Source organism: Molossus molossus, unplaced genomic scaffold (assembly GCF_014108415.1).
Source record: "Molossus molossus isolate mMolMol1 unplaced genomic scaffold, mMolMol1.p scaffold_m16_p_10, whole genome shotgun sequence".
Lineage (NCBI taxonomy): Eukaryota > Metazoa > Chordata > Mammalia > Chiroptera > Molossidae > Molossus > Molossus molossus.
This window is the reverse complement of record NW_023425345.1, coordinates 29,033,069-29,058,144: the sequence shown is the minus strand read 5'-3', so window position 1 is coordinate 29,058,144 and position 25,076 is coordinate 29,033,069. Positions and strand designations below refer to the sequence as shown.

General features: G+C 35.4%; 1 non-coding gene and 2 pseudogenes across 1 annotated transcript; 1 reads left to right on the top strand and 2 right to left on the bottom strand.

Annotated features, from left to right (window-relative positions):
- LOC118623361 overlaps positions 1-199 on the bottom strand; it is a 103,005-nt pseudogene extending 102,806 nt beyond the window's left edge.
- Positions 200-1,186: 987 nt separating this feature from the next.
- On the bottom strand, positions 1,187-1,289 carry LOC118624818. Its single transcript, XR_004958485.1, has one exon. It is a non-coding gene; the product is annotated as a U6 spliceosomal RNA (small nuclear RNA).
- A 20,605-nt stretch (positions 1,290-21,894) lies between these two features.
- Positions 21,895-22,313, top strand: LOC118623360 (annotated as a pseudogene).
- Positions 22,314-25,076: the final 2,763 nt, after the last annotated feature.

Genomic DNA, 25,076 nt, shown 5'->3' with positions numbered 1-25,076 from the left:
TTTGTCGGAGGAGCTTTCGGAAGTAAGATGATATGTTGCAGGTCTTTTTTTATTTACTCATTGAATAATTCTGGGCGTGGTTATAAATCAGACTTGCTTTAGAACAAAGATTATGTTGAGTGACTGAATAACCAAAATAAACTTACCTTTCATGAGGTGTTGGTGGATAAACCAGAAAGTTAACAAGATTAGAATGCATGGCTGTTTTATCTACTATATATTTTCTGAATTTTTGTTTCCACCAGGGTCTAGGGAGCTAGGGAGAAAAAAACTTCAAAAAGGCAAAATAAAATGTCCTATAGTCTCATAAAGCATAGAAAGAAAAAAAGAAAACAAAGACATAGTTCAAACTCATAGTCTCCTATTTTATAGTTTTGAGTTTATTAGGCAGGAGACTGGGACAGTGGACTGAAACCTCTGAAGGACACAGTTTGAAGTAACGTTGTGTTTCAGGGCTATTGAGAATGGTGCTGCTATTAATATGCGTGTGCAAATATATCCTGAGACCCTGCTTTCCTTCTTCAGGATGTGTACGCGGAGGTGGGATTGGGAGATCATATAGTTCTATTTTTATTTATTTATTTTTTTTATTGATTAATTTTTGTTACAAATGATTCTCCTTTTTTCCCCCACTGATTCCCCCCTCCCCCTTCCCTCCCTGCCCTTTCCCCAGATTGTTGTCCATGTCCACTGTTCATGCATACATGCATATAAGTTCTGTGGTTCATCCCTCTCTCGCCTCCCCACTCCTTAGGGGATTGTCCTCAAACTGTTATGTTCATTATATTCCACAAATCAGTGAGATCATATGAAATTTGTCTTTCTCTGTTTGGCTTGTTTCACTTAGGATGATACTTTCCAGGTCCCTCCATGTAGTCTCAAAGGATAAGAGATCTTTCTTTCTTACCACTGCGTAGTACTCCATTGTGTATATGTACCACAGCTTTTTAATCCATTCGTCTACTGATGGGCACTTGGGCTGTTTCCAGATCTTAGCGATTGTAAATAGTGCTGCTACAAAGATGGGGGTACATATATTTCTATTTTTATTTTTTAAGGAATGTCCACACTGTTTTCCATCGTGGTCGTACAATTTTACAATCCCACCAACAGTGCCCAAGTGTTCAATTTTTCCACATCCTTCCAACACTTGTTTTTGTCCAGAATTTTTTTTCCTTGTTTTTTTTTTAATCTGGAACACTTCACGAATTTCTGTGTCGTCCTTGCGCAGGGACCATGCTAATCTCTGTATCGTTCCAGTGTTAGTCTATGTGCTGCGAAGCCAGCCCTGGGTTTTTTTATTTTTTAATAGTAGTTACCCCAGTGGGGGTGTCTCCTTCATTCTTGAAAGATGTTTTCACTGGGTACAGAATTCTAAATTGGTATTTTTTTTCTTTCAATAATTTAAGTTTTATTCTACTCTATTCTTATGTCTGAATTAAATGTCTTCTATAATTCTTATACTTTTCCTTTATAAGTATGGTGTTTTTTTATTAATCAATTAATTTATTTTTGTTACAGATGTTTCTCCTTTTCCCCCCACTGATTCCCCCTCCCCCACCCTCCCTGCCCTGTCCCCAGCTTTGTTGTCCGTGTCCATTGTTCATGCATACATGCATATAAATTCTGTGGTTTATATCTCCCCCATCAAACCCTCTTCTGGGGATTGTCAGTCTGTACCCCACTTCCACATCTCTGGGACTACCCCATTCCTCACACTGTTAAGTTCATTATATTCCACAAATAAGTGAGATCATATGATACTTGTCTTTCTCTAAGTATGGTGTGGTTTTTTTCCTTCCTGTAGTTTCAACATTTTCTCTTTGTTTTTTTGTTTTGTTTGTTTTTTGTCATCTGATTATAATATTCCTATGTGTACATATATATATTTTTGGTATATTTTTATTGTATTCTCTAAGCTTCCTGGATGTGTTGTTTTGTGTCTGCCACTAATTTTGGAAAATTCTCAGTAATTACTACAAATTTTTCTCTCCTTTGTCTCTGTTTCTTCTTCTAGTATTCCCATTTCATTCATACCTTTTGCAATCATATCACTGTTGTTGGATATTCTGTACCATTTTGCTTATTCTTTTTCCTCTTTTTATTCACTCAAGAACTTCTAATGAGATATCTTCAAGTTCATTTATTCTCTCCTTGGTTTTATCTAATCTATTGATGAGTCCATCAAAGGCAATCTCAAATCATCTTTGTTTTTTCCAGCATTTTCTGTTGTTACAGTTTTCATCTTTCTGCTTATATCATCCATCTGCTCTTATACATTGTCTACATTTTACATTCATGCCTTAATATGTTAGTCATAGCTATTTTAAATTTCATCTCTGGTAGTTCCAAAATATGTGTCATATCTGAATCTGGTCTTGATATTTGTGTTGTCTCTTTACTGTGCTTCTAGGATTCTTTGTAATTCTTTGTTACAAGCTGGTGATGACATGATGTATTTGGTAATAGGAACATTTAAGTAGTCTTACCAGTTCTGGATCCAATACATCTATCCCAAATAAGCTGATCTTGGCTGTTATTCTCTGTCTTCACCTGTGTCTCTAGGTTTTCAGATGATAGTTTGTCCTTGACCTCAGTTCTCTGATAGATTTATAAAAAGTCATTGATTTTTAGCTTGTTCAACATATTTCTTATTGTTACATTTTAAAATGATTACTTCCAGCCCTGGCCAGTGTGGCTCAGCTCATCTCATTCACTGAAATGTTGCCAGTTAGATTTCCAATCAGGGTACATCCCCAGGTTGCAGGTTTGGTCCCTGGTGGGGGTGTGTACAAGAGGCAATCAATAGATGTTTCTCTCTCACATCAATGTTTCTTTCTCTCTCTCTTTCTTTCTTTCTCTCTAAAATCAATAAAAACATATAATTAAAAAATTATGACTTCCACACTGTTTACATATTAGAACTGAAAGAAGTCCTAAATGTTCTTTTTAATACTGTGTTTCTATTCTTATGACAGAGAACTAATCTTTTTATACATACATATCACTTAATACCTTTTTATTTAAAAAATTTTGTAGAATATAAAAGTAAGATTCAAGTATAATTTTATCCCTACTTTATTAGAATTATATAAAATAAAAAAAAGAGTGCTTCTGGCTACTCAACTCACCAGCAGTTCCACTTCAGCCAATTCACAGAAAATTATTAGTTTCCGTTTGCTGTCTATCTTTCCTGACTTTTATGTAAAGGTATACAGACACACACACATACACACACACATTTTAAACAAAATTTCGATCATGTTTCATACATGGGTCTCTTACTTTAAGACACTTAACTCAAAACACGGAAAATCAGAGGACTGAAAGTAATAAGGTAAAGATACACTTACTTACATAAGAACTCTAGTGCAGCTTTTCTTAGTTACTTTTATAAAGGTTTTCATCAATGAAAATTATTTGTTGAGCATATACTGCATGGTAGGCACTTGTAAGTACGGTGATAATGAGGGGGCTTGGGGAAACAAAACCATATATTATCTTAATGCTGTACTATCAAATAAAGAGAGCATAGTATTAAAAATCAAATGATTAGCACAAAATGTATAATTGTTCCAAGTTCGCAGAAGGAAGAAATCACTAACTTATGTAACAGAAATGTTTTCACTTGGTTAGGATCTGGCGCAGAATGATTTGAGAATAAGAGACATATGATGTGGGGAAAAAAATTTGAACCAAATAAATAATAATTAAAAAATAATAATCTACACTAAGCACTGTGCCTGTTCCGTTCTAGGAACTTCACATGTATTAACACGTTTAATACTTAACAATCCTATGAGATAAATACTCATTATCTCCATCCCAACTGTGAGGGGAATGAAGTTTAGAAAGAGAAATAACTTGTCCGTATCCATGTAGTCTTTGAAGTAAATAGTCTCTAGAGCCAGTGTTTTTAACACTCTGCTAAATCCTGCAGGTGGGTGTCTATATACCATTAAGGGAGGGGGGCAGGGATTAGAGCTACATTTTGCAGGCTTCTGAATGTGAGGCTAAGTATTTTGAGTATTTTTCTCTAAGCAATGAAGTGTCAATGAAGACTCGACCAGAGAAATAGCTTACACAAAAGAGTGTTTTAAGATAATTAATATAATAGCAGTATATAGAATGGACTGAATTTTTAAAAGATAAAAAGAAGAGTAATTATTGAGAAATCTGATTCAATAGCTAAGTAGCAAAGGAGTGAATGCCTATTTCACAGTAATAGGAAGAAATAACAAAATCAAAGAAAAGACATTGCAGTCATATTATTCCCTTAATTCTATCAGAAACACTATTATCACACCAAAAAGAAAAAAAAAAAATGTGTCTCGTCTGTTCCTAGTCTTAGATCTCTCACACAAAAGTCCTTACCTCTTAGTCTAGCCAAATAAAAGAGTTTTTTTGTGTATATCACGGTTATGGGCAGATGGAGAAATTTCCAATTGCCATTCAGTGCAATTGCCAACATTCAGTATTTCCTACAAAAGGGTTTTATAATATAAAATTGTAAAATGGTATGTATTTGAAAAGTTGAAAAACAAAGATATTTATGAGGGTCAAAGTAAATATGCTCATATACCATATATTATCTTTAGTGAAAGAACCATTCTCAAAGAAGTAAGCAGGGAAACTTATTAAGGCATAAGCACCTGAGAAAATGAAAGAATACAAAAAATAAAAACAAGATCTGAATAACAGGTATTTTCAGTCAGAGAGCAGAACATTCAATATAATAATAAGAAAGGCATCATAATGGAAAAAGGAGAGCACATAAACACCCCTAGTACACACACACAAATAATAATTGTTTTTAGAAACTAGGAGATAGGTTCCAATTTCCATAACTTAATAAAAAGACACTTTACATGCAAAAGAGCCCTAGAAAAGATTAGAGACTGAATGACCTAAAATAATGCTTTAGAATTGCCCTGCTTTTTTTTTTTGTCAAAATCTCATATTATTCAATATAATCATATATACAAAAAGTAATCTAGCAACAAATTAATTTCTAGATGCCTGAATATAACAGAGAAGGACATGTGCAAATAAACTCAGCAGGTAGTTAATAGCTGGCTTCTCCAAAGAACTGATTGCCATCTTTACATTTGAAACAAAGAAGCAGGGTACTGCCTTTGGGAATATTTCTAACGTACTGATGCTGGCTATTTACCCTACTAGTTAATGGACATCAATATCCTGGCACCAAAATAAAAATACTGGAAAGAGATTGAACTGAACTCAAAGGAAACATTTCACTTTAAGAAAAATACCATGAAAATATAGTTGATTGTGGTTTCCTAGGCATAAATTGTCATATGTACACACTTCGTTAAAAATGAGTTTAATATAAAAAAATATTCTTAGTACTCTACTAATGTATTCATTCTCCCTAACTCCTGAAGAGCGCAGCTTAGCTGGTTAGTTAAATGATAATAATAATAAAATTTTAAAAAAATGATCGTGCCATAGAAATGGGGCCAAGAGCTACTGAGGGTAGCATAACAACCAAGATTGCATGAGATAAAGTGCATTTTTATTTTAAAAATTGTATATTCAAAAACTATGTTATTGTAAAAAAAAAAAAAAAGATAACCACTATCCTACTTTTTCAAGGACTTATTGTATGACCTCATTTTAAAATATCAATGTTATGATTCTGTCAATGAATGGTTATTAAATAATAAAATATCTTGTCTCACTGAGCCACTTCTTGCGAAAGTCTGATTGGCTTTCTCTCCCATTGTGTTCAATTAGCTCATCGGGCTACCAGAATGCTGGACGTGATTGCCTCAGAAAAACTCCCAGATCCTTGGTGAACATGGATTCTGGGATCATCAGAAGTGCAAACACTGTGCCATCTTGGAAAGTTATCTCTCTGGACTACAATGTGTCAGATATTTTGATCAGACTTGACACGTTGAGGAAACTCAGCTTCTCCATCGTCAGGCGCTCACCGCTCACCCGCATTTCCAGCTTCCCCACTGACGAAGAATGTCAAATGGATGAACTAGGTGTCTCACAACATTTCAGAACTGAAATCCCATTAGGTGTCACCAGAAAAAAGTAATCCATAGTCAAGTTATTTCCAGCGTGTTGGCTTTTATGTCCCAAAGTGCCTAGCAGCTGACGATGTACGTGGTAAAGATACTTTGATAGACGCTTTCAAATCCAAACCCAATGCACATTGATAAAACAGAATCCATGTGCAAGGTACTGTGCTGAGTCCTGACAGTAAATCATTTATTTAACTTAACCCTGACAAAAAACCCTGAATGTGTTGTCATTATCTTCATTTCGCAGTTGCAAAAACGGATGCTTATAGACACTAAAAATGGAAGAATGAAATTTAAAATCCCAATCCCACGGTCCTCATACTTAAAGGTGTGTGTGTGTGTGTGTGTGTGCGTGTGTGTGTGTGGTGTTTATGCATGTACCACTATTGGCACTCACTGTTGACCAGGCATTGCACTTTAGGAGTTATGTGTGTGTTGCAAAGTGTTACTTCATCATGAAAACACAGAGATTTAATAACTGACCCAAAGTCACTAAGCTCTTAGGTAGTAGAACCAGGAGTGAAACTCAGCGGGTTTGATATGATAGTCCACACTCCCAGTCACCTCAAAGTGGGCCTGCAGACAGTATGCCCATTTCTCTCTTCAGTTTTTATGTCACGCCCATCACTGCACCACACCCCTAAAACCCTTATGAAGTTATTGGAAACCTACAGGATGAAACGTGGTCTAGTACTTGAATATTTCCTAGCACCAGCTGTTGAAGTGCCCTAGTTCCTGTCAGATTATCAAGATGATAATGTGGAGAAAATATTCCTTGTTTGGGTCGATGCTTTTGTTCTGTAAATGGATTAATAGATTTGCATGTATGATAGCGTGACAATTCTGTTTAAAGGGGGATAGAGACTATTGATCTAAACGCTGTACTAGAAACTGTGAAGACTTTAGGATTATTCAGCTCTTGGCTATGATCCCTTTATAGATTTTTAATGTAGGGGTGAGGCAGGGGAGCATACATACAGTGCTGTCATCCACTATATCTGATCTTTCAACCGACACCTAGAAGAATGGTCTCCAGAAGTATCATCCGTTTAGATGCACAATCCTTTCAGCACAGTCTCTTGAAAGACCAGCCACATAGACATGGCTGGTTTTTCTCCTGCAGATATACTCAGTTTCAGCTGGAATCTACCTTTAAATACCACATTTCCCTTTGGGGGAAAAAACAACAACCATTTTCACTTTTGAAAATTTAGCTAATTCTCCAAAACAAAATTTATCAATCTCCCTTGTGTTTTTAGTAGCAACAATGAAAAGAGACAGTTTCTTAAGTGGAGAATTGACAAGTGACAGTGATTAATGACATTTTTGTTTATTGGTTTGGCTGTAGGCCAACTATAAAGCAGTGCTTTCCCGGACCCCTTGTTGGTAAAACTGCAGCAAAAAACAGGTGCAAAAACATTTCACATAATGTACTCGAAAAGGGCTTACTTCCAAGAAAGTCTAGCCACATGAGTTTATATACTTTGTACTCAGTAAAGGAGAAATGTGGATCAAATCTGTCCCAACACAGTTGGAAGCTCTATTTGCTTTTTTGGTCTACATATTGTTTAAAAAGTCAGTCAAGATACATGGAAAATGCTTGTGCTAGTTTCTATTTTGTCATTATTTCACATTTTTGATGGCTCTTCATTTTTTAATTCTTCCTTCAGGCTACTTTTATGCTTAAATAGGAAATATACAAATAATTAAAGCAAAGAGTATTTACCAAACAGCAACTTTTCTTTCTTTGTGTGCTGCAGAAAACAGTTTCTGTCCTTGAAAAACTTCCATTTTGATCAAGAACACAAAACTTTCAGCATAGACTGCTGTCTTCCCAACCAGACACCAGCTCCTGTAGTTCCATTAGCATCCCACTTGCTTCAATTACACTGTGTGTTTCTCTTTCCACCGTCTCATCACTTAGATCCCAGATTTGTAATATTTATGCATTGAATGTTCTCATTAAAGTTATTGACTGCAATGCCCCCACAGGAGAGAGAGTAAAGTCAACCTAGGTACTCACAGTCCACAGACACAGATAAAAGGAGGTACAAGACAAGGAAAACACAGTGACTCATTTTTACTGAGGGAGAAATAAAATACAAAACTTCTGCTGAAAAGAAAGCTCATAACATGCAGGTACTCAAACAGGTATATTGAATAAATAAAATTATTTTGTAAGCCAAAATAGGCTTATAAAAGAAAAGGAAACAACCATAATTTTTAAAATGCGTATATATTTTATTTGCTATTGGACATCCTGGGGCCTTGAATGTTCCCCAACATTTTCTAAAAATCATTCAAGTGCTCTAAAATGTTATGTGAACTTCTCCTGGTGCACTCTCTGGATTTGGATATTATTAAAGTATTTATTCCTATCAATTAAATGAAGATGTCTCCAGTGGAATCTGTACCTAGACTCAGGTTTGCAACCCCCTACTGTATACTGACATTGTGAGAAAGAAATAAAGTTATATTAGCAATAACTTTAATATGTTGAAATTTTGTTATGATTTTAAAGTTTTACCCTGAAGGCATCTGAGCAGCACAAAAATTGAACAGAGAATTTGAAGCACAACCATAATCCATCACCAACTGTTTAAAATGTAGTTCAGTCAAACATATCTACATCATCAATACCCGTTTTATTGTCAATACCATATTCAAACTTTAGCTGAGTGGTGTGCATCCTCAGAAAATTCATCCCATTTGGGGCATTTGAAAGAGTGGGGGTGGGGGACATTAAAAAGTCTTGAGTAAAATTATGAATTGTCTCAACAAAATACCTGTGGCATCTCTGCTGACAGGTCACTGCCTGAATCCAGCCTTTTCTCTATAGGGGAAAAAAACTAGAAGAGAAATATCCTACATGAGCCAATAACAACTCTAGTCCTTTGGGCATGCCAGGATATCACCAGCTATCTCCAAAAGACTAAAGACCTTTGTTTTTAAATTCTCAAAGTGGAGTTTTAGGACCTTCTATTTAAACAGAAAAAGCTGCATTGCATTTTATGGTGAGAAGGTCTTAAGAACAAGCTAGATAAAATGCTGAAACTTCAGTTAAGGAGCCTGTATCATGGACCCTATCTAAGCCTGTTACTGTTGTAATAACCCTCTTATTAATGATCAGGAAAGGAGCAAAGGGAAGGCCAGATAACATAGGCGTGCCATGTGCACAACACTCTCTAGGTCTATTCCCGAAGATCACTGGGAGAAGGGACTGGACAATACACACTTACCCAGTGAAGTCTGGGTGATGTAGGGGAGGGTGCTTGCCTGTCAGTCACACCTGTGAACAGGTCATTGAACAGAATAGGTGTGGCCACTACTAGCTGGAGAAGATTTGATATTTTAGCTGCTGAGCAAAGGAGTTTAGTTCTCCTCTCTTGCATGCCCAACCCCCTGGCTCTCTTGCTAAAGGGGGCATGCTCCCCTGCATTCGCCCACATGCCAAACAGCCGTGTGGACCCCACACAATGGACTGATGCACAGGAACTAGCCTGATGCTGTGCCGGACTTAACTCTACCATGGAATGGAAACTCTAGACACTGGCCTTGCTTTTAACTCTGCTGAATTCCCAGCTACACCTCTTCCAGCACTAGTTTAAGGGAAATGGGATTTTGCAAACTGAGGGATGTAACTCCATGAAAATAAAGTTTTTACCACATCTCACCCTTCCATGGGGGCCTCCGGAAATGCTTATTCCAGCAGCACTTCAAGAACCCCACTCTCACTAGCAATGCAGAAGGGCAATCCATGCAATTCTCCAATAACAAATCTAGTGCTTAGGACAAAAACTGGGAAATTGGAAACCAGCCATAGCTGATTAAAGTTTGAATGGGTGGACTAAATGAACAGATAAATATTTTGTTCAATGCAAAGTGCTACAGAGGATATCAGAAATATTCCTGTGTTTGTGTAGCTTCATATTAAATTGTGGGAGAAAGTAACTATTTCTCAAACAAAATAAGTACCTTTAGAAATACAGAAACCAATGCTGTTGAAGATTTTTCTTGAGAATTCCGAGAGTCCCTCAGAAGGCAACATGATAGGTAAAGTTTTGTCTTAGTATAACTGGTCCCAACAAAGTGGCTGGGTAAAAATGTAGACAAGTGATGGCAATAACTTGCTATTTCATTAGTTACTCAGTATAAGACTTTGTAGTAAATTTAGAACACTTTCTATCTATGAATCAAAGAGATAGAAATACATAGTGTGACCAAAAGTAATGAAAATTTGATTGCTAGTTTTTCTGTTTTTTTTTTTTTTAAGGTTTTGAATTATATTGTTACTTCTATTTTACCCTGGGAATTTATTGGGGAATATTTTCATTCAGTCAGTCATCCATCCATCACTAAATAAGTTTTTGCTATGTAACTCCTACGGGCAAAACTCTGAGTTTGAAAATTTGGGAGAATACAAAGATACATAAGATAAAAAAGATCAATTCACAAAGAGTTAACAACTCCCAGTTCCTCTTTCACAAAATAAATAATAAAACCCTCTGCAAAGATGTTGATCTGAAAGCACAGACATTCTTGATGATATATTAAACTGGGTTATTGCTATAGCGCAACATAAACCTAGAAATGCCATTTAAATAGAGCATATTAAATGTTCAATTTGCCATGTCCCATCCTGTCCTAAGTGCTCTTAGGAGACTGCAAATTAGTCTAAAATAGCCTGATCTTCTCTCCGTTCACCAAAGAGAGTGGTGACACTAAGTTTGCATTGTCTCAGGAAAATGTTCATAATTTACCATTTTATGCTGATTCTAGGTTTCAAATAGATATTCCAATCTAAAGTAATGACAAAAAGTAACACTGTAATATTAGGATGACTGACACTTTTATGGTATCTTCATCAGACACATTCAGTAAAATACTTTGCTGTATGTCTTCTTTTACTTTTCTGCTATTATTCTGTCAATCATCAGTGGATACAAACTTTAAAATATGATGATAGTTATCAGTCTCTGTCCCTACCTCTTTTTCTTTCTATACATTTATACATTTATATATGTATATACCTCTACTCCACATAGAGTATGTTTATGTTTCAGTAGATAGGTATTAAAAATGAATAGATAGATAGGTAGGTAGATGATAGATAGATAGATAGATAGATAGATAGATAGATAGATAGATAGATGATAGATAGAGAGATGATAGATGATGATGATTGATAGATGATAGATAGATAGATAGATAGATAGATGATAGATATGATGTAATTCAATTGAAAACAAAAAAAGGAAGAAGGAAGGAAGGAAGGAAGGAAGGAAGGAAGGAAGGAAGGAAGGAAGGAAGGAAGGAAGGAAGGGAGGGAGGAAAAATGTCTATTATATTCAGATATGTAGGTCCAAAATTGTATAAACTTATTTTAGGTAACTTCATTCCTAAGAAAAGACAGCCATGATCCCTTTTCACTGTTCTTTTTTGTTTTGTTTTGTTTTCAATTTTTATTAATTTATTTTTGTCTTTTCAATGTTCTTAAACCATAGGTACAATTTTCAAGGACCTCTGTTCCAAACTGTGAATTACTTATGCCTTTGGATTTTCCTCCTTCTTCCTGCTGTTTGTCTCTGGATAACTTAAAGGATCAACACATGAATCAAAAGACATGAAAAAATATTAGAAATGAAATTAAAATCTTTAAATTCATCTTGAGCATAACTTGCAGGAACTTTGGCAAGTGAAAAATTTTAACTAACTATTGTCTTGTTTCATTTTGGTTTGCTTAATATTAGCCCAAAAGAAACACACCAAAAAAGGCTCCCCTTCAAATTCTGAACTGTCATCATGTCCCCTTCTTTTTGAAATCAGATTTCCTGAAAACTGCCTCTATCCACAGTCCTTGTCATGGATCCTCTGACATTCTGCTTACAACTCTATCATTCTGTTGAAACTCCTTTCTCAACTGCCATCTGTAGGCCTTTCTCTGTCAAATCCAATGGCCTCTGTTCAGTTTCCTTCTTGTTTTAGTTTGTTGCATTTTTCATTCTAAACTATCGTCTTCTAGGCACTCTAGGCAAAAAAAGAAATTTTTAAAGCATGCTACTATTAAAAAAAAATAAAATAAAATACAGAGTTTTGGCTCAGTGGGTAGTAAGAAAACATTATATTACAAACTGGAAGGCTACAGAGCTTGTTATGTCATGGCCAAATACTTAAACTGTCATCTGCAATAACTTGGAAAGCGGGTCACATGTCTTAAAAAGAATGTAATTTAGGGACTTAGAGATAAAAACAGAATGTTGTAGTGTGTTGAATGCACTTTAATGCTTTTAGCATGGTATTGTAAAAAAAGAGATGAGCCCAGTCTAAATTTGACAAATTTGCATGCAGAGATGGAACAGACGAGAATTCTACAAGGGAGATTTTATTTACCTTTGGCCTCTGATAGTACAGCAATTTTAGTAGGCAGGGTTGAAAACTCAACTGCTTGTTTAACTCATATAGTAGAAATAACGCCCCAGACAGTTCTCAAATAACTCTCGTTAAGACTTCTTAACTAGAAAAATGGAAGTTAGCATAGTGGTGAAGATGAGATTGAGAAGATCTTACCCATTAGCCTATTTTTTCTTTTCTTTTAGATTTTAACCACTCACACAAAGGAGAAGGCAGATGATCTTGGAATAGAAGCCAGGATTTAGTACAGGTTTAGAGAACTGTCTCCCAATATTAATGTTGGTATGGTTGCTAGTACATGAAATTTTGAAACTAAATGAAACTAAGTCCAAAACTTTTTAAGGAAATTATGTTGTCAAAGAAACACCCAGCCAAACCTTCAAACTATTATTGTTTGAGTTCTAAACTTATTTCTGAGTTTTCAACCCTGCACCTGCAGGGAGTGGGCTACAAAAGCTGGACAGTTCGGTAATGTCCACTATAGCACATGAACGGGAGATAATGAACAAGGAAGATCGATCTGATGGGCAAAGTCAGGGATCATAGAGAACAATGGACCAAAAAACAAAACCAGTATCTAATAAAAATAAAAACTTGTTCCCAAAGAATTTGTGTAATTCTGCCCAGTATGATTTCATCATTGACAGGAACTAGTAACTGCCATGTCTCTTATTTTGCTCTTTTCCAAATGGCAAACTGGTTTGCATTTGTCATGTAGGACTCTGGCTTTGTGAGAGAGATTTATGGGAAAAGAAAAGTGAGCATGGACACCATTCAGACCAAAGAGACCAGAGAATGGTAATTGTAGACCATTCTCCAGGTTGCAAATTTTCCCCACTCATCCTTTTAGTAATCAACCCTCCCCACTTCTTTTCAGCTGAGCACACATGTGCTCAACCTGAGACTAAATTTCCCAGCATTCCTTGAAGCTAGATGTCATCATATGACTAAGTTCTGAAAAGGGGGATTTGATGGGAAGTTATGTGTTCAATTTCCAGGTTTTTTAACTTAAAAACAAAGCTCCTTGTCTTAAGTTTCTGTCTCCTCCCCTCCCTTGGGCTGGAATATAACCACTGTGTTGATGAGCTTTCTTTTAACGTGCTAATAAGTACAAGTAGCCAAGAAACGGTGATGGTCAGAAATGGAAACTGCATGTTGACAATGGAAGTTAAGTAGTGCCAACCTACCAGCCTAGGTTCCTGAATGAACTTTTAGAGTTCTGGAACTTCCTTGATATATACGTCCAGAAATAATATGCTATTGAACCATATAGGTGTTATATTGCTCCAAAATTTTCTTCTAAACTTCACAACACTGTGTAGACATCCTACCATATCTATAAATGCTGACCTAGCTCATTAATCACTTGTTGAGAATATCAGAATAACACAGGACATAAAGAGTGTAGATTGTTTCAGGGTAATGTTAAAGTCCTTTTGGTTTGATAACATTTTAGGCAGTAGTTAATTCTAGCTATTCAAATGTGCACCTAGAATGACAGCCACTTAAATATGCCATCATAATAAATTTGTCCTAGGGAAATTATATATTTATAGATTATTTGTAATTTATTAACTTTTAATTGAAACAAATGGCTGTTGGTGTGTACTCTTTTTTTTAAACTTTTTTTCTTTATTGATGTTAGAGAGAGAGCAAGGGAAAGAGAAAGAGAGAGATGGAAACTTCAATTAGAGAGAACATGGATTGCCCACCTGCTGCATACCCCCCACTGGGGATTGGACCCACAACCTGGACATGTGCCTTGACCGGGAATCAAACTGGTGACTTCTTGGTGCAGGGGTTGATGCTCAATCACTGAGCCACACTCAGTGATTTCAGTCTCTTTTTAAATACATCAAGTTCTTTCTTATATTAGAGCTTTAGCATAAACTGTTAAATCTTTAAATTCCCTAGACCACCTTTTACACCCTACACAAAAATAATCTTAAAATGGATTAAAGACCTAAATGTAAGACTTGAAGCTGTACAAATCTTAGAAGAAAACATAGGCATCTCTATTTGTATTATTTTAATCTGTATGATTTTTACTTTCTTTTTCTTGCCTTCTTTTGGAACTTTAATAACCTACTAAACTCATTCAAAAATCAGTTCTACAACCCGAATAGTTTTATATCTATTTCATATTAAATTCATAGCTAATTTTTTTGTCTGGTTTTGTGTGTGTGTGTCTTCTTCTTCTTCTTTTTTTTTTTTTTGTCTAGATTACCAGCACAATGTTGATCAAATCAAGGTGAGCGCAGTCATCATATCTTTGTTCTGGATCATAGGAAGAAACATTCATTCTTTACCAATAAGTATATTAGTGATACTGGTGGTATTTTGGTTGTTGTTATTGTTATTGAAAATAAAAAAATACAAAGTCCTGACAAGAGGCATAGATTACATTTAAATATAAGAATACATTTACAAAGAAAAAATTATTAAACCTTGAAAAGATGTGGTAAAAAGTAGTCAACTTCAAAGAAATCATATGAAAAATAATAGTTAAGAAGGAATCTATTTTATAATTAGAAATTAAAATATACCATTTAGAAGTAATAATCAAATAAAAAAAGTATAAATATATTCCATTATATAAAAGTTCAAACTTAGAAAATAATTTATAATCAGGAAACATTTAGTTTTAGAGGAAACAAAAATGTTTATTTTTATTTATATCTACTAGTAAAATAATAAACACTATTTTAAAAATAGAACACTATACATATATAATAAGATATAGTTATATGTGCATTTACTGAAATAAGATATAAACTGTGTAAATTATAATACAATAAACAAAACAAAAAATCAATATAACAAAAGAAAAACAACAACAGAAAATATAACTTAGATATGACTACAGAACTCAAACAAAATATTTCTGTCAAATCAAAAAAAACATTTTAGCCCGGCCAGTGTGACTCAGTGGTTGAGCATCATCCTACGCAAGAAAAGGTCACCAGTTCGATTCCCAGTCAGGGCACATTCCCAGGTTCAGAGCCCTATCCCTAGTGGGGGGCATGCAGGACAATGACAATCAGTGTTCTTGCTCATCAATGTTTCTATCTCTCTCTCCCTCTCTCTTCCTCTCTCTCTAAAATCAAGAAAGAAAAAATTTTTTAAAAAGAAAACCTTTTAATAAAATATTGCTTATATAAATTAAGTTTCAAATATATAACTATTGAAAAGAATGCGGCAGCTCTATATATACTAATGAGAATAATCTTGAAGTAAAATTTATAAAATTAGAAAAAATGAGTGAGTCCGTTCATGTATTTTTAAATCTTACACACACACAAACACTCACAGAATATTTCTGAAAAAATATAGAAGAAATAATTGAATATTGATTTCCCTTGATGTTAAAATTTGAGAGAGGGTTAGGAGAAATACTTTACAGAGTATATGTTTTTGTATATTGTAAATGTTGTGCATGTACATACCTTAACTATAAATTACATTTTAATAAATATTTTTTTCTATCACAGTATTCCACTCACTTCTTTCAGAGAAGTTATAAAAATGTGCAGTAAAAGTAATTTTTTAGTGTATCTACTGTTTGCGAGGCTTATAAGGTTGTAAGGTTTACATGGGCTAGTGCCAGGTATGTTCCTCACTGCACAGAATCTGGTCTACAAATCGGCTCTAAATATGCACACTTTGAAAGCATGAAGGAACATAACCAAGTGAATAAAAGGTTAGGTGATTGAATCAACCAAGAGAGAAAGACTCAAGTAAGTTTTTAAAATTTATTTGTAGTCATAAGCAATCATACACAAGTTAAAACCAAAATCAAATATTATTTTGACCATCTAATTTGAGAAACACTTTATAATTATAACACCCAACATTTATGGTTGTATGCAGACACTTTCAAATATTAGTACCTTAGAATGAGTAATGGCCATCAGAGAAAATTTTATAAAATAGAAAAATAGGGTCCTGGCCGATTTGGCTCAGCGGTTAGAGCATTGGCCAGTGGACCACAGAGTCTGGGGTTCGGTTCCCGCTAAGGGCATGTACCTCAGTTGCAGTTTGTCCCCAGCCCTGGTTGGGGTTGTGTGGGTGGCAGCCACTCGATGTGTCTCTCTCACATCGATGCTTCTCTTTCTCTCTACCTCCCTTTCTCCCTCCCACTCTGTCTGAAGATAAATGCAAAAATGTCCTTCGGTGAGGATTTATAAAAAAGAAAAGAAAAAGAAAAAATAGGACTTAACATAAAATTTTAAACAATAGCCCTGGCCGGTTTGGCTCAGCGGTTAGAGTGACCGCCTGCGGTCCGGAGAGACCCGGGTTCGGTTCCCGCTAAGGGCACGTACCTCGGTTGCAGTTTGTCCCCGGCCCTGGTTGGTCGTGTGGGTGGCAGCCACTCGATGTGTCCCTTCACGTCGATGTTTCCCTCTCTCTCTCTTCCTCTCTCCCCCTCCCACTTTGTCTGTAAAAAAAAAAAAAAAAAAAAGGAAAAATGTCCTCGGATGAGGATAAAAAAAAAAAAAAAAAAAAAAAATTTTAAACAATAAAGGATTGGCTAAAATATGAGGTATAACCCTACCTTTCTATGCTACAAAGAAAACCTATTTTACAATAATAATGCTATGAATTTTTTTGTTTTTTACATACTAAGAATCTAACTGTTTATGTTTCAGTATACATTTTCCAAAAGAAACAGCATGCACAGAGACACACACACATCGCAACAATGCTGCAAGAGCACAGGTTTGTAGCCTAACGTTCAGAGCAGTTGTATCTTAATGTCAGGGCTATTCGTATATTTAGATATTGTCCTGCTTTTCCATAGTGAAAATTTGAGACTATTTAAAGATAGAATCTGTAACGAAAGTTAAAAAGCTTGATTCTAACCCGGCAAAACAGAAAAACAAAAATAGTAAGAAAGCATAGTTTCTATTTCGAGCCCTGATCTTATAAAATAATATTTTAAAGCATTTTTTTTTATATTTGAGTGAGCAGAAGAGAGCATTTCAGACTTGAGATGTGTTGGCATCTTGTGTAAACTAAAGAACATGTGTTTGACTCTTGTGTAAGCCTGGATTCAAATATGGCTCCATTATCACCAGAGCCCAGCCCGGCCTCTATGGACCAGAGTGTCTTTATGAGCTTGAACAGTGATGCTACGTACATTACCTAATGTCTCTGAGTCTGTTTCCATATCAGAAGCGGTGCGGACCCCCTAAGTATTTAACAAAATAATGCTCATGAAAACAACTAGAGCACATGTATCTTAATGAATGTATATATACAATATACATTTATAAATTATAATTAACATAAACTTTCTATATGTAAATAGAAACACAGATTGTATGCCCATAACAAATGGAAATGTATAGCACATACTGAGAAATGGAAGTGCACTGTGGGAGCTACATTTTTATAAAGAGATTATACATGCTGGCATGTGAACCGTAAAAGGCCAGTATATTTTTTTTATCTTACCCAGGCAATTTTAAGACTAAACAGAAGGGATTTACAGAATCTGATTTATTAATAATGTGTATTTTATTTTGGGTTCCAAAGTAGGTTTATTCTTTTAGGATGCACAGAAATATGCAAGAAAGAAAGAAAAGAAAGCCAAAATTTAAGACAAGACTCTGAAATAAAATATGCACACAGACTGGAAACAATCTGGTCGTAGGGTAACAAAGTAACAGGTTTTCCTCCACACAACCCCCCACCCCCAGAGAGGCACTGAAGCCCAGTGAGCCAACTAAAGGGACATATTGTGGAGGTGATTCTTACAGCTGGGAAGACAAAAGGCGGCACCAACCAAAGCCAACATTTAACAACAGCCTATCATAGAAAACTTGTTTTTCTCTTTTTGAGAAACAGTGGCATGTTTGAAGAAGTGACATATTCTTTCAAGTCTCCAATTTTAAACATTAACACATCTACCTCAAAATAACAACCAACTTTCCCTTTAAAAAAAAAAATAGAAACCCAGTTTCTCATAAATATCTGTCTGTGCCTTCATCCACATATGTGCTGCTATCTTTCCATAAACTCAATCACAGCGCCATTTAGTCTGTATTGGTAAATGCAGAAAGGCTCTCAGATGGCTTAGAAGAAATAGAACAAAATTAGTTTGGATTTTTTTCCAAGTGGATTGTCACAATCTGTGCATGTTATTTCCCTTATCATTACATTTATGCAACCTCAGATTCCCTTCCCTCCTTTATCCATCTCCTATTAAACATAACCAGGGGGGAAATTAAGTGGATATAATCACCCCTCAATCTTTTATAAACTTTATACAATAGCTAAGAGACTGCAGTGTTTGAATGGCTGTTAACTGGTTCGAATTTGGCATGTGACGTTGAAGTGATTTATCTTCTGCGGTGCCCAGGAAAATCTTAATCAGAGTTCCAAGCACAGATAGGCAGGGGAGAAATTTTCTGGCGATGCTGTGTTTCCCTGAATCTGGTCTCTGTCATGATCATCTTTTAAAAGAACCTCTATTTTAACATAGCTGCCAATAGACACCAAAAATAGGTATTAAAAGCAGTTTGCTTGGAGAAATGTCTTGAGTTTCCTTTTTAAGAGAGTTTATATTTGACATAATATTTATTGCATTAAAATCGGATTGCTGGCTATTAAAAACAATGAAAACAAATATGAATGTCAACGTCATAACTGAAATAATTTCTTTCAAAGAGCTCCAAAATCATTTCCAAATTTCCAATTTCCTTGAACTTTGTTTTATTGAAGATTTCTCTACTAAAAGGATGATACCTAGGATGGAAGCCTCCTTTTCCTAACCTTTGTGAATGTCATCAGAAGTATTTGAAATAATCAGATTTAAAAGATGTTTCTAATTCTCCTAGATTCAATTGATTTCTCCCTAAACACTTTACTCACATTTTTATGATAAATACTTTCCAAAATGAATGTCAATTACCCATTTATGCTGTTTTCTCTCTTATCAGCATTCCCAATGGAGCAGAGTTCTTGACTCCTTCCCTTCTGTACCCAAGTTTGAAACACAGTGCTGAAACATTCTTACAATTCCAAAAATTATCTGTTGTATGGTAATCTAGTTTAAAGTCCACAGTCACAACTCTGATGTGCAGAAAATTTTTTTCACTATACTGAATTTAATTCCATCAGACACCTCCATTTCTGCTAAGAAGTGGATAAATAACACTACCATTTCAACTTCAATATAACCTAGTCTCTTCCAGATTAATACGGCCTCCTTGGGGGATATACTCAGCTTTTCCGGATTTCTCTTTCATCTTTCTTCGGGTGATATCCGAGTTTAGAATAGGCTTTCATAATGCCCGGGCATTGGAAGTAACAGGTGAGAGAAATAGGGCAAATAGGCTAGAATGTTCCATGATGTCATCCAGGATTCAGATACCTTAAGGTATTTTTTTAGTCTTCCTAGGGTCAGAGCTAACTCACCAGTATGCGGTCCATGTCCCAGACTATAAGAAAGGAGAATGAGAGGAGGTGAACGACCTGCAATTTCCTATTTAAAAATCTTCTGACTGCAAAGTTGTGTACGTTACTCTCTCATATCCAATATACTGTAACTTGGTTTGCTGGGTCATAGTAATGGAGGTAGAGCATTTATATTGATAACTATGGTATAGGGAAGGAAGAAATAATTTTCATAAAATGGGTGAAAACAAAGTAAAAATAGTTGAGCAGGAAGAATTAATTCATCTTGAGAAATTAAATAAAGCCTTTTAGAATATATCACCCATAAAATGAACTGAATGTGTTACAATCCAATGTTTTATTTAATTAATATTTATGGAATCTCATCCATGTAAGCAATGGGAAATTGCCTAATATGAAGCAAAACAATTATAGCATCTTCCTTAATGAGAGTAACTAATTATTAATTTTGCTGTCATTGTATGACTTGACCAAAATGGAAATATGAAGGTAAAACTTGGGAGTTTTTGAGATAGTTTTTTTTAAGGGTTCAGAGTTTCCATAAATTATAAGTCGCATTCAATGTCAGGAAGTAGGGTGGTAGCAAAATAGCTCTTTTAATCAAGTTTCTTCTTTTATCAGTAAAGGCAAAACTTATGTAGACACTCCCTGGAAGATATAGCCTTTTACTTTCTTGACTCAAACTGCACAATAATTTAGGAAAATATGTATCTGGAAAAGGGGGTATTCCTATGAGGAACCTCGAACAATAACAGCTAGAGGCAAAGCACATTGTCACGCTAATGAAATCAAGGTGGGTATAACAAGAGAATAGAACAAGAATATTTTTATGGGTAAGCAAATAATGAATGGGCTCTGTCACAGTTATGTAGCCATCTAAACTGCGGCCTTTATAAACCTTAATTCTTGTGCAATTTAAAGGCTATTCTCTTTTCTACTGCCTCCTCCATCAGCGCACTTCATAATGGATCCCATCTCTCTCCCTTATCAATGACATTATCTTTATATTGTCTGTTTACGCTCAGAATATAAACATAATCTTGTGTCTCCCATAATAAAAATCAAGAAATCTCTCCTCATCCCAATGGTGGAGTCTGTCTACCTAACAACGTCTCTCTTTTCCTCCATGGCCGAGTACTTCTTACTCACTGCCTCTGCTCATTGCCTCCCCTGTCCCTTTCCAGCTCAGATCAGTCTGACCTTTGACAACTACAATGATTGCTAGAGTCAACAGGGTACAATAGTCTTCATATTTCAAATGAAGTTAACAATTTTCTATACTTTTAAAATCTGAGCTCTGTGTGGCATTTATTTGACTCTGTTTACCGCTCTCTCCTGCTAGGTTTTAGCTTCCTTTGGCTCTTGGGAAAATATTCCTCACTGGGTTTTCTCATGTCTTTCTGGCCACAGCTCATTCATTTCGATGATTGATGTCTTCTGTTTGTAAACCTTCTCTGTTGATGTGGGATACCAATATGATGAAAATTCTTCCTGTTAAGGAACATACAGACATTCAAAGAAATGTCATATGTCATGTCACTATATTATAAATAAAACAAGATTGACTTTATTAAACCATTAAATTACTCCACTGATGGTTGTAAATTTTAAATGAACATAAGAATCACCTGGAAATAAATTACCAGAAATACGAAAATCCGAGCTGATAAAAAGATACTTTATTTCATCACATAGAAAGATGCTGAAAAAAAAAAAATGTAACTCAGAAAGTTGTTAAATATGAAACAAGCATAACAATAAAAGAACGGTATCAGGAACAAACAAAACCCTCCAAACCAGACTGATAACTTCCAAGTGATTCCATTGTGGCTTATGGGTATTTCATTAATTCTTGAGGACTAAAATCTAACACCATGGTATAGAAAGATGTGAAAAGCTTAAAGAACATCACCTGGGTAAAGCTCAGATCCTTGAGCCATTAAAACAAAACAGACAAAACATGCTGTGCCCTTTCCCTTCAACAAGGCCAGCCTCTCTAGCACAGATGAAGATCTTTGTGAAGACCCTGTTGACAGGACTATCACCCTCAAGGTGGAGCCCAGTGGCACCACTGAGAATGTCAGAGCTAAAATCCAAGACAAGGAGGGCATCCCACCTGACCAGCAGCATCTGCTAGTTTCAGGCAAACAGCTGGAGGATGGCTGCATTGCCTCAGAAAGCGTGCGCCCTGCCCTCGGTGCCTGGTCTGCAGGGTGGCATCATCGAGCCCCCCGCCTCCTTCCGTCTGCTTGGCCAGAAGTACAACTGTGACAAGATGATCTGCCACCAGGGTTACTCTAACCTGCACCCCACACTTGTAACTGCAGCAAGAAGTGTGGGCACACAAACCACCTGTGCCCCAAGAGGAAGGTAAATAAGACCCTTTCACCACTTTCCAGGCCCACAAGGCAGTCTTCTGCCTGAGCTCCATAGCCCTGGGACCTCAGAAAAGTTTCCCTTTCGTTGGCTGGAGCAGTACAAAAAAAATTCGTCATAGTCTTGGAGAAATGCTAAAAACAAACAAACATAACAACAACAAAATGTCTTACATATCTATGGGAAAAAAAGAAAGCCTATTACATGCTCAAGTTTGGAGTCTCAATATAAACTATATACCTGAAAATAGAGACACCTTCTAATAAGTTAACGTAATACTGTGTGAGGATATAGAGAACCCGAGATCCCTGAGAGAAGCTAATATTTTCCCATCAAAATTTACATTTAACTTCAACAGAACCTCTGCAAAGCTCACACAAAAAAAATACAAATCTCAACAAAATAACCACCCTTAAAATCAATATATTGAATAAGACAGAAAAAATGTATCCCGTCAGCTCTCCATTCATTTAATAGATATTTATCAGATGTCACTAAAAGCCTGAAAGTCTTCAAGACACTATATATACAGAAGTTAATTGACATTGAAGGGATAAAGACATAAAAGAAGAAAAATAAACTAGAGGGTGGTGCAAAAGTAGGCTTGCAGTTGTTTGTATGGGAAATAATACAATAATTAATACATAGCAATACAGGAATAAACCCTGTGCTTCACATACTCACAACTGTAAACCTACTTTTGCCTCACCCTGTATAGTAAACACCACGACTGAAAGAGTCAAAACGATAAAATAGCAAAATGAACAATTTACTCCCTAAAATTAAAAACTTAATGAACATGCATTCACTTCAGGAATATACATACTAAAATTGGAACAATATAGCAATAATTAGCCTATTTTCACAAGTAACATTCAATTCATGAATATTTCTAAAGATTTTATTATCAATACCTAAATCTGAGAAAGATATCACAGGCTAATCACACTCATACATATTGGTACGATAATCTTCAATAATATATCATCATACATAATTCAACTGCTAAATAAAAATATTTTAATATAAACAATTTAGGAATGCAAAGATTATTCAGCATATATTAGATATGTTATTAATATTACCATATAATTTATCCAAGGAGAAAACCCATAAGAATGTGTCTGCAGATGATGAAAAAGCCTTATGCAAAATTTGAAAGCCCATAGCTGCTAAAAAATTACTTAAATAGAAATATATAGATACAATAAAATATCACTCATACCCACCAGAATGGCTAAGATAAAAAAGAGAGAAAATGCCAAATTTTGGTGAAGACGTGGAGTAATCAAATTTTTCCTATACTGTTGAAAAGAGTATCAATTAGCACAACTTTGGAAAACAGTACTGCAGTATCTGCTAAAAGTGAATATTTGCATAAACTATGACCTACAAATTTCATTCTTAGACATATAACTGACCAAGATGGCCTTAACATTTTCCTCAGATTTTGGCCCAGTGTTTGACCCTGACCCGGGCCTTTCTTTCTGAGATCATTTACATTAGAAAACCTGTTATTGTAAATTCTATCTCTGCACCTTTGAGATGTAAACTTTAAAAAAAAAAAAAAAAAAAAAGGTTTGGCTAGTTTTATAACCCAAGATTATTTTTCTTGAGGACCTGGGAACCATCCTTTTGAAATACAGTCAAACCTCAGTTCTTGAACGTCTTCCATCTCAAACAATTCAGTTCTCAACCAAGTTGTTGTTCATGGAAAAATGTCTCAGTTGTTGATCGAATCTTTGGTTTTAGACCTGATAACTCTTTCATGCTAATATATCAGTATGATAAAAGAAGTCTCTCAGGCCTCAAAGGAAAGAGTGCAGTCAGTTTACTGCTAAACTTCAAGTTAACATCTCGGGAAATTGTGCTGCAAATATTTTTGTGGTTTTTAAATTTTTCTTTGCTTTTCTTGCTGTCAAAATGGATGACTAGCACAATTTAAAAATAGAAAGAAACCGTCAAGAGTGCTGATGTTAAGAGTGTGAAAGAAACAATGCCATATATGCCCTGGCCGGTTTGGCTCAGCAGTTAGAGTGTCAACATGTGGTCCAGAGAGACCCGGGCTCGGTTCCCGCTAAGGGCACGTACCTCGGTTGTAGTTTGTCCCCGGCCCTGGTTGGGTCGTGTGGGTGGCAACCACTCGATGTGTCCCATTCATGTTGATGTTTCTCTCTCCCTCCCACTCAATCTGAACAAAAAATGGAAAAATGTCTTTGGGTGAAGAAGAAAGAAAGAAGAGAGAGAGAGAAAGAAAGAAAGAAAGAAGAAAGAAAGAAAGAAAGAAAGAAAGAAAGAAAGAAAGAAGAAAGAAAGAAAGAAGAAAGAAAGAAAGAAAGAAAGAAAGAAAGAAAGAAAGAAGAAAGAAAGAAAGAAAGAAAGGAAGAAAGGAAGAAAGACCACTGGCAACTGAAGGTGGAGTAAAACTTGTTGATTTGGACAATAAAAAGCAGTTAGTTGGTGACAGCATTTCGGAGGCAATGATATATGAAAAGTGAAGATTCTGCATACTGACCTCCTGAAAAACACCCCTGGAATGAGTGTTGAAAGTGATTCATTTAAGGCTAGTAGGGGGTGGTTTGATAAATTTAAGGAAAAAAAGTGTTTGTTTATAGATTATACAGTACGTTAGACATGTACTATATATAAGAAAGGTTAGAACAGGAAATCATTTGGGGGTCTGATACAAATTAATTCAATTTACATTATTTCTTTTTATATATACTTCTTTTTATATTTTTTTTTATTGATTTTTTCAGAGAGAGAGGAAGGGAGAAGGAGAAAGAGATAGATAGAAACATCTATGTGAGA